The sequence below is a fragment of the Pezoporus wallicus genome, unplaced genomic scaffold (assembly GCF_028554395.1).
Source record: "Pezoporus wallicus isolate ANWC-B61680 ecotype Strahan unplaced genomic scaffold, APGP_CSIRO_Pwel_v1 contig_4238, whole genome shotgun sequence".
Taxonomy (NCBI): Eukaryota; Metazoa; Chordata; class Aves; order Psittaciformes; family Psittacidae; genus Pezoporus; species Pezoporus wallicus.
In genome coordinates, this window is record NW_026637932.1 from 2,852,266 (window position 1) to 2,863,637 (window position 11,372).

Consider the following 11,372-nt stretch of genomic DNA (forward strand, 5'->3'; position numbering starts at 1 on the left):
TAGGGTATGGAGGCATTCAGCAGCCATTAGTGCTTCTAAGCCTCATCCTCATTATTGGAGACCTGTGCAGACTCTGCAGTGCTGTAGCACTCACTATAATGTCAATTTTACTCATATGCAACATTTATCAGCTGTGGCATGGGTGACCAAACACCCAGCCATGAGGGCTGGTGGGGGATGATCACATATTTGAGCTAAAACCCTTCGGTTTTGAGGGCAAAGAAAGAAAACTGTGTTGCTGTTGCCTCCTGCAAGCGACAGATGAAAAAGACAAGCTAAAAAAAAAAAAAAAAAAAAGACAAAAAACCTCAGAAAAAGGCATTGAGAAAAGGGACTATCTGGGACAGAGTGCAGCCCTGGTGTTAGGAAAAGGTCATTCTGCCCAAGGGAGCTCCTCAGCCAGCTGCTTAAAGAGACTCAGGAGATATGGAGTGTCTTGAGCCTGAACATTAATAACTAAGCCTGGTTACAAGCACCAGCTGTGCAAAAGGGGACTTCTTTTTTGCACATTTATGTCTTTCAACCTTGAAATATTATTCTGCTGCTGCCTAAAGCATTGGTGTATGCAGACATGGAGATTTTTCTTTTAATCCTGCATTGGTTATCTAAGTACTATGAATGATCATGTGTTTAAATAAACTAGCGTTCCCTCTGAGACAAGACTAGGCTGAGCACCGTGTGTTTTTTGCAGTGTTACAGCATATTTTCTAACCCAATTCCACGCATCCAGGCAGACACCAGCAAAGCAATGCACCAAAAGTGAAGATTCCTCTACCTCAAACTCGACACGTCAGATGGCCACCACCAGAGCCCAAGGAGCATCCCAGTGTCCTCCCAACCCATCAGAGCAGTGGTAAAAACAATGCTTTGGCATGAGACCCTAGAGGTAAGTACAGCAGCCCAGTCTGGAGAAGAGAAAGCTCCAAGGAGGCCTTAGAGCAGCTTCCAGTGCTTAAAGGGCATGACAAGAAATATGGAGAGGGACTTTTTACAAGGGCCTGTAGTGACAGGACAAGGGGGGAATGGCTTTGAGCTGACAGAGGGGAGATTTAGATTATATTTAGGAAGAAATTCTTCCCTGTGAAGGTGCTGAGGCCCTGGCACAGGTTGCCCAGAGAAGCTGTGGCTGCCCCATCCCTGGCAGTGTTCAAGGCCAGACCGGACAGGGCTTGGAGCAGCGTGGGTCTAGTGGAAGGTGTCCCTGCCCGTTGCAGGTGGTTGGAGTTGGATGAGCTTTAAGGACCCTTCCAACCCAAACCATTCTGTGATTCTATGATCATTGTTCTCTAGTGCTGATAGGGAAAATTACTGGACTGCTCTAAAAGGTTCATCCCTCTGTCTCTGCAGTGAGTTCAGCATGCCCTTTCTGGTGCTAACGACCTCATGTCCAAAGCCGCAGGTCTCCAGGGCTGGCTGCTTGCCTTTGCTCAGAGCACTTGGCTTAGCAGCTCTTTCGTCACAGTAAATCAGAATTCCACTTGCAGGAGACACAAGGGGAGGGGGATGTGTGTGCCTACTCTCCTGAAACCATGAGCTGGTATTTCCAGAAATATTTGTAAACAAAAAGCCCAAACTCAATGTGTAGCAGGAATTGCTATCAAATAGAGGCTGGAGTCTTCAAAGTGAGAGATGGTTGGTAACAAGGACATCACCTTCATTGTACCCTACTCTGCTTTCCTGGGAGGGACACACACAATAGGTGGCACTGTGTCTTTCCACTGCTCCTGTGAATTGGCCACAGTTGACCCTGTGGTAGAGCTAGAGATGTGTATGCCTTGCTTGCTTGGAGCTCTTCTGCATGGTGTCCTATTGCTAGTGTCTTATTTACAGGCACTGGCTTCCTGCCCTTACATTCCAGGAGCAGGAACATCAAGAGTGCACAGAAAATTGAGAAAACCAGCTCAAAAGAGTAAACCCATTTGAAAAAATGTCTGTTCCCCAGGCACTCCTGGGAGAACATGAAGTGTGTTTGGAAAAAAACCAACACCTTTCGCTCCTCCTTTAGTCGTTCAGTAACAGTTCAACCTGCTGAAAATGTGTTATTTGACTTCAAAAGCTGTCTGGGAACCTAAACACCACCCTCATCTGTGCAGCTTCAGCCTTTTCGAGCCAGTCCTAAAGCCTGAAGGCAGGAGGGAAGGCAGTTGTCTGCCTTTGCCTCGCAGGCAGCAGCAGTGATGCTGAGTTGACTCACCCACAGCAGGATGGTCCGTGTTCTTTTAAAATGTTTGTAATTAAGAGCTCTGGTTCCCTGGTCACGTGTGTCCTATAAAGCATTAAAAATAAAGCCATTAAACAAAAGAGGCATCATAGCTGCTCTTGAAAAACAAAACAAATAAAGCAGATAAACACATACACCAGAAGGAAGCAGAGTTTGTGCTGCCCTTCCAGGCCTGGAATGCTGCAGATACAAATATTTAGGGTCATTTGTGAATGCAGCTGAAGCTGTGGTGTTACCACCCTGACATTATCTACACAAACACAATTAAATCTGGGGTTTGTATCCTTCAGATGGCAGCCACCCCACTTTCAGAGCCAACACAATGCTCAAGAAAGCAAAGCAAGTGTAAGAGCAGTCTTGTGTCATTCAGACAGAATCATAGAATCATAGAATAGTTAGGGTTGAAAGGACCTTAAGATCATCTAGTTCCAACCCCCCTGCCATGGGCGGGGACACCTCACACTAAACCATATCACCCAAGGCCTCGTCCAACCTGGTCTTGAACACTGCCAGGGATGGAGCATTCACAACCTCCCTGGGCAACCCATTCCAGTGCCTCACCACCCTAACAGGAAAGAATTTCCTCCTTATATCCAATCTAAACTTCACCTGTTTAAGTTTTAACCCATTACCCCTTGTCCTATCACTACAGTCTCTAATGAAGAGTCCCTCCCCAGCATCCCTATAGGCTCCCTTCAGATACTGGGAGGCTGCTATGAGGTCTCCACGCAGCCTTCTCTTCTCCAGGCTGAGCATACAGGAGGTGCTCCAGCGCCCTGATCATCCTCGTGGCCCTTCTCTGGACTTGTTCCAACAGTTCCATGTCCTTTTATATGTTGAGGACACCAGAACTGCACACAATGCTCCAGGTGAGGTCTCACAAGAGCAGAGTAGAGGGGCAGGATCACCTCCTTCGACCTGCTGGTCACGCTCCTTTTGATGCAGCCCAGGATACGGTTGGCTTTCTGGGCTGCAAGCACACTGCCGGCTCATGTTCATTTTCTCATCAACCAACACCCCCAAGTCCTTCTCCGCAGGGCTGCTCTGAATCTCTTCTCTGCCCAACCTGTAGCTGTGCCTGGGATTGCTCTGACCCAGGTGTAGGACCTTACACTTGTCATGGTTAAACTTCATAAGGTTGGCATCAGCCCACCTCACAAGTGTGTCGAGGTCCCTCTGGATGGCATTCCTTCCCTCCAGCGTATCAACCGAACCACACACCCTGGTGTCATTGGCAAACTTGCTGAGGGCTCACTCAATCCCACTGTCCATGTCAGCGACAAAGATGTTGAACAAGACCGGTCCCGACACCGATCCCTGAGGGACACCACTCGTTACTGGTCTCCAGCTGGACATTGAACCATTGACCACAACTCTTTGTGTGCGGCCATCCAGCCAGTTCTTTATCCACCAAGTGGTCCATCCATCAAATTGATGTTGCTCCAATTTAGAGACAAGGATGTCGTGTGGGACAGTGTCAAATGCTTTGCTCAAATCCAGGTAGATGACATCAACTGCTCTACCCCTGTCCATCAGTTCTGTAGCCCCATCATAGAAGGCCACCAAATTGGTCAGGCAGGATTTCCCCTTAGTGAAGCCATGCTGGCTGTCACCAAGCACCTTGTTGTTTTTCATGTGCCTTAGCATGGCATCGAGGAGAATCTGCTCCAAGATTTTGGCAGGCACAGAGGTGAGACTGACTGGTCTGTAGTTCCCCGGGTCATCCATTTTCCCCTTCTTGAAAATGGGGGTTATATTTCCCTTTTCCCAGTCCTTGGGAACTTCACCTGACTGCCAGAAACTTCACCTGACTGCCAATCAGCATGAGAGTTTAAGGTAATTGCGTTTTGTGTTCTTTTTAACATGTCTTCTATCACGGAATGGGTTTGGTTGGGTTGGAAAGGACCTTACACCTCATCCAATTCCAACCCCCTGTCGTGGGGGGTTCCAGTAGACCAGGTTGCTCCAAGCCCTGTCCCACCTGGCCTTTAACACTGCAGAAGTGGGGCAGCCACAACTTCTCTGGGCATAGTTAGTGCATTACTAGTGACTGAAAAAGCCAGGAAATACTGCACTAAACAGCACTCACATGCAGTCCTGCTCCTCCCACAGCTGTCCGCACACCCGTGCAGCCTCAGCTGCTCCTGCACAGGCTGCTGCACTGGCATCAATACACCGAGCACAGCCTCACAGCCCTGCTGAGACACGAGCCAGAGGCCAGTCACCGCTTGGGGAGACTGGGGAGAAGATTGCAACCGTAGAAAGACTCCTCCTGTCCCCCAGCTGGTCACAGCTCTCTCTCCAAATGTTTCCTCAAGGCAAGCCCCCCAGTATTTCACTCCACCAAAGCCTGAGGACATCCTTGTCCTTGGTGAAGTTACTGAAGTAAATTGGAGGCACTCAGCTAAATCTTTCAAGTGAAAGCAGGATTAAATTCCACTTTTGATATAACCCTCAACCCCATCTTCAAGGGAAGTGCAGTGTTGCCTCCAGCCCAGGCTGGTGCCTTCGTGCTGAATCACTCTGATCCTGAAGTAAATAAAGCTCTTTGAAAAAGGGCAAATGTTTTCTCAGCTGCTCTTCTTCCCTTCAAAAGAGGGGCTGATTGAATTTTTTATGTCTGCAGACATAAATACATGCAGTCAACAAATGCTTCTTAGTAAGAAGCTATCTTCACAAGATAGCTGTTTTTTGGAAAGTATGTTGTGAATCCATGGGACACTCCTGGATCACACTGTTCTTACAACTTTTCCTTCTCCTTTCCTTCAGTCCTTTGCATTTTATGAACTCCTAAATGGGCTGATTTAAGTCACTGCAAATTAATCTTATCACATTGTCAGTTCAGGCTCCCAGTGTCCCCAAGACTTTCTGCACAACCCTGGGTCTGTGTTTGCCCTGGGAAGCAACAAATATAAACAGCCCTTTGGTATGAGGCACAGCAACAATCTGAAGGGCTGCTCAGGATGCTGCTGTGCCCTTACCCATCTCCTGGATGGTTGTATGCTCCTCCTCCTCCAGCTCCAGGTCTGAAGCTAGAGCTGAAGCCTAAAACCCATGGGGCAACCTTTCCACCATCTTAGGCAGATTAAGGGCAAACTTACAGCATGTGTTAAGCTCAGGACTGAACACTGTGAAGCCCAGCCCAGCTCTCCTCCACTGTGAGTATTGCTAGAAACTAGACATGAGCATTCACTCACCCAGGTGCAACATTTGCCAGCCTAAGAGGGCAAGTTTGGACCACCCTGAGTCCTTGTGCAGCACAAACTCACAGCCTGCCCACATGGAGAGATGGGGACAAGCTCAATGGACGGCAGCACGTTTCATTCCCATGCCAGGACTGAACCTTGCCTGGCTGCAAGCACAATGTCAGGCTCAAGTCCACCCTTGTCAGATGCTCTTACCACAGACATAGAATCACAGAATGGTTTAGGTTGAAAGGGACCTTAAAGTTCATCCAGTTCCAACCCCCTGCAGCGGGCAGGGACACCTTCCATTAGACCAGGTTGCTCCAAGCCCCATCCAGCCTGGCCTTGAACACTGCCAGGGAATGGGAAGTATACCATACCCTGGCACAGACTGGCAGCTTGCAAATAGCCTGGCTGGTTGGGAAGGCTGCCTTGAAAATGTCTCCTGGTGCACAGCCTCCAGCCAGCCCTGAGCCAGTCCCATCCAATCCACCACCTGCAGCAGCAATATCACCATGACTTTTACCTCCCCGTACATGACTTTGCAGCACCAGACACGTGTAGCTGTTTCAAAGTGGCTCACTGTGGCAGAAATTAATGTGCCTAACACAGACACATCCCACTCAGCTACCCCACGCAGCTTCCTCACTGCATCTACTCATCACCCCTTCAGAAAACCTTAAGGCTGTGAATGCAGTATCAAAATAACACAGGGCATTCTACTTACCTGTTTTGTTGGGTTTTTTTTTAATTAAACTGCTGAAATTAAAGCAAAGCTGCTGCGCATTTTTTCCAGTCTTCCCACTTCTGTGCTGCAGGGTTTGGGAAGGGTGTCTTGTATCTGAGATCTAGATAGTTACAGACTCCAGTAGGTTTATTGCTTGTAATAATACATAGCCTTGGCTCAACTCTGTGAATCCATTGCTTTCCCTCAGATAAAATGTTAGATTGGATGTGTAAGTATTTTTACTGTGCTGTTCTCCTTGTCCAGTTAAGCCATAAAAACCAAGGGCACAGATATTCAAAGCATCTTTTCTCAGCTACAAGTAATCAATGATTAGTCACAAATTACAGGCTCACAGCACGCATCAGCCTGGTGCATACCAACAGGAACCAACAGTGTGTACCCAAATCCTGATGGCAGCAAAATTGCAGCAGGCAGGAGAGGAGGAGAGGCTTTGAACACAATGCAACTCAACACTTGTGGGATTGTTGCTCCTTTTGAAATGCCAGTCACGCTTTCTCCTTTTCCATCCTGTATAAATGCATGCTGTCCGCCCTAATGAAAGGGAAATGTGTCAAGGTAATGGGGCCATTGCTGTGGGTACGATGCTGTTCAGGATAACACCCAGCTCTGGAGTAGCACCTGACGTTTTGGAAAGGGTTGCCTTCTCTGGGAGAGAAAACAACCTGCTGGGTCAGATTGGCCATGGGGCTCAGACACCTTTCCTGAGGAACTCTGGCAGCAAACCTACACTTCAAGCACTGAGAGGGAAAGCCCAATAGCACAGGCAAAGGGTTTTTCCAGCAGAAGCTTGCCAGGTTTAAAAAGGACAGTCTGGCCATCTCCTGGCTCAGGAATCATAGAATGGTTGGGGCTGGAAGGGACCTTAAAGCTCATCCAGTTCCAAACCTCTTCCATGGGCAGGGACACCTTCCACTAGACCAGGTCACTCAAAGCCCTGTCCAGCCCGGCCTTGGGCTGAGAGGAAAGTATGTTCTAGCAGCTTACCAGTGATTTATTTTTTCTTTTGAAGTGCCAAGGAGATCAAAATAATCCCCTTCTTAGATTACCAGAAAATCCAGGCTTAATTCTGGTGGGAAATGGGAACAAACTGTCCCTGTGGCGGTCACTGTGCAGGCACTGACTCACACCTCCATGTTAGGAGTGAAAAAACGACACTGTGACACTGGGAGGGCTTCAAGCTCAGTTTTGGGGTGGCTTTATGTTACCTGAACAGTGTGAAAGAGCACTGGGAGAATGCATCTGTATTGCAGGGACCAGCTGCTGCAACTCCAGGTCCTGCCTGGTGAATGTCAGGCTGTGAGGGAGTTCCTTCTGCAGTGGGACCTAGAGATCTGCTGCAGGACTTGATCCTTCCAAGTGGCCAGTCCTCTTGGCTCCCATCAGAGTAGTAACCATGGAAGTCCTCAGTACTGCCCATCATCCTCCAAGCCCAAAACAGTTGCCATTCAGTCAACTGAAAGGGACTCAAGATCAAGCCCATGTTCCAGCAGGGGATGAGAATGTTCTGGAGGTAGAAAACACACTTATCTTGCTTAAAAGTGGAGCTTAACAAAAGTATGAGTGAAGGTCCTGAGATGATAGGGTCAGAAGTGGAAATTTTAAATGGGATTGATCTCTTCAGTGATTTTTTTTCTGAGCTTAGCTTCATGATTCACTGTTTGCCATAAGCAGAGATGTCAAATCTTCCTGCGTGACGGAGAAGACAGGCTCTAGTGCTGTTCACTGGTCTATGGGCAGAGAAAAGAGATGAAGTTTCATTGGAGCTAAAGCTCTGAAATATGCTTGTAAGGAAGCTGGAAATTCCCATCCCAACACTTTTTTTTTCCCCTTCTCCCTCTGTGAGAGGGAAAGCTTTTTTTTCATCTGACCTTGCCTGGACATGGGCTCATGTCGTGTGATTGACCCAGGAGCGCTCTATTTCCCACAGACTCTGCTTGAATGTGCAATGTGCTTCCAGGTCCTGGGTGACGGTGTAAAGTTCAGCTAAGGATCACTCTGTTTAGCTGTGCTACGGGCTCATAATCCCAGTGGGTCAAAATGTTTAGAGTTAAAGAGGTTACGGGCTTTTCTGAGGGAGTATTTAAACTCCATCTGTCAAACCACTTATATAGAAGAAATTTATAGACTCTGCCAGCAAATTACTGTTTTCTTGCATTTACTTTAGCAGCATGCATTGTTTTCATGGTGCCCTAAGAGAATAATTAATCTGTGGCAAATTTATGTTTATAAAAATTATACATGCTGGATTTATAAAACCAACACCAATAACGAAATTCAAGGAGACACATGTTGATGAGAGCCTCATCAAGAAGTCTCTTGGCAGAGCTTTCAGAATAGCTTAAGGGCTTGATCTTTTCAGAAAGCTGTTTAAGGGACTTGAAACCTGCTTCATATTCAGTTTAATTGTAAAACAAAAAAGCGAACCCAACAACCTAAAGCTTGCAGACTTTGCATATTAGAAGGAGAATAATAATAATATAAAATAGGCAGAGCTTTCTCTCAGGGTCTAAACAAGTTTGAAAATGAGGAAGTCTGGTATTGCTCCCCAACACCTGTGTTACATACTGAAGTGCAGAACAACAGCAAGACTGATAAATTAAGGGCTTCACAGATTGTTTTCTTTCCATTTACAGGAGAAAAATCAGTGCAGGAACTCAAGAGACATCTTCTGTGGGACAGAGACCACTTCAGTTTCTCTAAGTTGCTTTGAAGAAGGTGAACCTACTGCCAATGTTTGACAAGGGGAAGGTGTAAGGCTGTGGTTAAAGCAATGACTAGGACATGATAAGCATTGCTCAAATGTTTGTCATTGAAATACCCAAGCTGAGATGGCTTTCCTACTCTCTACCTTTTTGATAAAAGAGGTATTTCTGTTGACTGAATGCAGGTCTGTTACAAACAAACTGAAACTGAAGATGGCAGTGGGGTGTGTGTGTGTGAATAATCCTTACTGGAGAAAGTTCTCCCATGAACAAAGGAGTGGTGAAGCTCAGGTTCCTCCAGGCTTAGCTGACCTTGACATTCCCTGCTGTAACAACACACAGGCCAATCTCACCTGCAAAATACTCCATATACATTGAAATACTTAAGTTACCATTTTCCTGTCTCTAACCCTTTCTCCCTCCCCCCCACTACTCCCTGTGCATCTCCCATCCTTCCTCCAGACCCCCACTGCAACTGCTTCACCTTCCCCCCTTGGCTCGATTTTAGATATACCGATACCGGGGCTTAATAATAAGAAGTAACTGCTGCCCAACAGGGTGAACAGCAGCCACCTTTCCTTGTGCTAAAAGGAGATCTGTCCCCTGTCCCTGTTGTGACTGCTGCCCTTTAGCACAGGGAGGGAAAACTGGGCAGTGGACTGAAAGGTGACTGGGAGCAACCCCCCAAGACAGTTTGTGTGTCCGTAAGTCTCACTTGGAACATTCAATGGGAGAAAAACAGCTTAAAAAAATAAAGGCAACTTTCAATACAAGCAATTTTCTCAAGCAGATCATTGGAAACATGGGGAGAGGGGGAATGTGAGATGGTTGGTTTGGGGGTTTTCAGTTTCTGATGCTGGAAGATAACAGACAGGCTTTCAGTATGAAGCAGCATAACAGTACTAACCTTGGTACTTACATTCTTGGTTTTCTTTAACAGCTAAATAAATCAGACACACTCCTAGGAACATCACCAATCATAGTAAAAGAAAATGTTTATTGGGGTGATAAACAGCCAACCCTGATGTCTCCCATCAGGTAGGACTGGCAAAAAGAGCAGAGGGAAAAGAAAAATCACAGAGCTGTTGAGTCTGTAAAGGACCTCTGGAAGTACTCTGAAATGCCTAAACATTACAACTAAAACTGAAGGCAGCATAAACACTTGGCTGAATCAAGCTCAAGACTGTTGCTTGCTTCCCAAATGCACAGCGGGGTGTGCAATTCTGTTTGCTGTTTATTTTGGTAGCAGGACGGGTGCCACTGCGGTTATCACAGAAGGAGCAAGAAGGGCAGAAGTACCATCCTGGTTTAACATTAAGCACAAGATGAACACCACGCTGCTCAGCATGTTGCAGGGACTAGCAAATGCAAGAAGAAAGGCAAGATCCAGAGAAGTCTGCAACCCATTTGTCTGGAGCTCCACCACCTCTTCATTATCAAGTTTCCAGATGGAGTCTCTGTCTGCTGCTTCCATAACCCCCTTCCCACCCACACACATTCCTTTCCAGCAATGCTGCTTTATTTGGCTTGTCATTATCTTGTTATTAAATCCATTTAATTGGTGCATTTAACTCTTTGTGCTCCTTAACAGTGCCTCTGATGTCACTTGTTTACTGAAAAAGCAGTCACAGTCTCAAGTATGACATTTCAAAACAGCATCTAAATAGAGAAAGGTCCTGTGCTAGCTCCATTAACTCACTTCATAAAACACTAGGAATGATAAGGCAAGCTGGACTTTATGAGCTGTGAGGCTGTCCAAGGCAAAGTCTACACACCACCAGGGTATTTCCAGAAATCCAAAGTCTGCTTTTCCATAAGCTCCTTTAAGACAACAAAGCTGCATCCCCCTGCGATGAACTATACGCAGCTTTTGCTGAGACTAATGCAGACCAGAGGGAACCCTTTCCACACTGCTCAAAGCACAATTAGTTTACTTCATACATATGCTATACCTGGTCTAAGTTTTCATAGCCAGATCTATCACGAATATAAGGAGGAAAATCCCAAGTGGGAGAAGTGCCAGCAAAAACCCTAATGTAATTACATCAGGAAGAAAAAAAAAAAGATAATCCTTTGGCAATTTGATTTTAGCTGGGCAACTGCTGCAAGCTTTACACACAAAAATGTACCAACCCCAGGGCACCACCAGCTGCATCCACACTGGGAACTTTGTCAGTATAAGCCCCACCACCCCCCTTTTTATTAGTGCAGCCAAAATCTGCCTAGACACTGTCAAAGGCAGAATGCTGCTTTGATACAGAACAGGAAGCTTTCTCCTCCTCAGGGAGGGTTTTTGCTGGGGGACTGGGGACAAGGAGAGGTTCTCTTCCCAAGGTTTTGCTCCTCAAGACTTACTTTTCTATTGAATAAGTAGATTGAGCAGGTAGAGCAGCCTTCACTGGGCCCGGTGCCCATATGTCAAAACATCAGAAGTGCAAAAGGCTAGACCAGTTAAAAGAATAGCTTTAGCACTGTGCAAGGGTATAACCACCTACATATCCTCTGCCAGTGTTCTT